The following is a 2,441-nucleotide window of genomic DNA, read 5'->3' as shown; positions in this document are numbered from 1 at the left end:
TTTATCTCCCGAGGGGTCCCAGACTGCGAGAGGGCACAGGCCAGGCTGAGGGACCCCCCTCCCTTCCCCCCGAGTGCAAAATTTTTGTGCACCGGGCCTCTAGTACTATATTATAAACCAATATTTAATATATATATATAACTAAATAATGAATAAATTGAAGATTTAAAAAAAATCTTCCTTATAGGATAATTCCAAATAAGAAATGTGTAAAGAATGAAGGAAATAAAAAAAAAAATCACTGTTATAACACAACAATATATAATTTTCAGGAAAAATCCACTAATAGCTAAATTAATGGGCAGTTTAAGAGAAAAGGGATATCTGCATAGTCTCTAATTATCTCCCTCACAATACTTAGAAATTGCAAAGGGAAAAAGGTGGAATGTTTGGAGAAGCCTAGCAGATATCAGTTAATGCCACTGCTAATACATTTCAACATTGTGAGATCCCTATTGTGATACGCTGAAAAGGATATATTACCTCTGTGGTAATCTTTCCAACAATGCATAACGAAAGCTGATAATGAGAAAACATCAGACAAACTCAAATTTAAAGATATTTAAAGTTTGTACCAACGTGACTGGCCAGTACTCTTCAAAAGTGTCAAAGTCATGAAATGCAAAGACTGAAGAACTCTCAATATTGAAGGAATAGGAAAACATGAAAAGTAATCCTGGATTGGATCCTAAAAGAGAAAAGGAATATCAGAGAAACAACTGATAAAATTCAAGTGAATTATGTAATTAATAATATTTTACCAAGATTAATTTCTTAGTTTTAGTAAATGTTTTTGGTTATGTAAGATGTTAATATAGGGGGAAGCTGGGTGAAGTAACGTATGTAAATCTATCACAAAATTTAAAAGGTGAAAAAATGGATTATTGATCAGTCCTGATCTCAATGGACTCGTCATCTTTAGGAAAGAAAACACACAAAATAGTATTATAATGTGGTAAGTGTAAATAGAGATATAGATTTTTATGAAAGCCAAGGACTAACTACTGAGCAGATCAAAGGCTATATCATGAGAAAGCATATAACATTTAAGATAAGCCTAATAACATGCTACTTATGGGAGAAGAAAGCTTGAACCTTCAGAAAGAATTTTTAAAAACATGTATAAGAAGCTATAGATTTCCCACAAACTTTGGGCTGATATGATTGGAAAAAAGGCAAAGTGGTAAAACTAGAAATAAAGTAAACTTAGATTCTTGGGAATGTTTTCTTCTATTCTAGGTATTCTATTCTTCTATTCTATTCTATTCTATTCTGGGACATATAGAGACAGTTTTGTGTTTTAGAAACATTTTCATAGTACTGTGGTAAATACAATAAAAGGGCACAACATTTTTACTTACTAGTTCAATGTTTATTCTTCCAATTTAACTTTCACTTAGAGCAATATATTAATGTAACCTATAATACAAATTTTACAGAATCAGTGATGGAAATATTTGAAGTCTTCTAATACCAGTACATTGATCCTCACTCCTCAAATGAACAACCCACAAATGTCTATCCCTCACTACAAAAAATGCATTTAAAACTCAAATACTGTGCCTAATTAATAAATCCAAAATATTCTTTATACTTCCCTGGAAAACATAAGATTATAGCTAATACTATCATTTGTGTAGTCAATAAATGTTTATTTAGTATTCATTGTGTGCCAAGCACGATGACAGGTGCTGAAGATTTAAGATTTTTTAAAAAATACAGACCAAAAAACCTTCTTCATAAGGTTCATATTCTGGGGAAGAGTCATAAGATTAAAAATATAATTAGCTAAAGTATATATTTATAGTATTGGAAGGTGGTTAAGAGCTATAGAGAAAAATAAAGCAGGATAAGGGTGATAGGAAAATGCTGGAAAGGAAGAGGATGTGAAAATATTTTTTAAAATATGTTTTTATTCATTTCAGAGAGAGGAAGGGAGAGGGAGAGAGAGATAGAGACATCAATGATGAGAGAGAATCACTGATCAGCTGCACATCTTCCACTGGGAATCGAGCCCTCAACCCGGGCATGTTCCCTGACTGGGAATTGAACTGGCAACCTCCTGGTTCATAGGTCAATGCTCAACCACTGAGCTATGCCAGCTGGGCAAGGATGTGAAATTTTAAAAAGGGTGTTTAGTTAGTTCTTAGTTAAGAAACTAGAGGCCCAATGCACGAAACTTTGTGCAAGGGGCTTGGCCCTCGCAGCCGCAGTGGCTGTCTTGGCCCTTGCAGTCCTGGCTTCGTCCAGAAGGTCATCCAGAAGGACATCTGGAAGGTCATTTGGCTGTCCAGTCTAATTAACATATTACACTTCTATTATTATAGATGATTTTGATCACCAATCCCTGCAAATTCCTGAGGGAAGAGCTTTCCTGGTAGCATAGGGGAAAACTAGGACAAAAGCTCTGAAAATGAGGGTATGCCTGGAATATTCAAGTA

The sequence above is a fragment of the Myotis davidii genome, unplaced genomic scaffold (assembly GCF_000327345.1).
Source record: "Myotis davidii unplaced genomic scaffold, ASM32734v1 scaffold1244, whole genome shotgun sequence".
Classification (NCBI taxonomy): Eukaryota; Metazoa; Chordata; class Mammalia; order Chiroptera; family Vespertilionidae; genus Myotis; species Myotis davidii.
The sequence above is the reverse complement of the archived record's forward strand: the minus strand, read 5'-3'. Positions refer to the sequence as shown.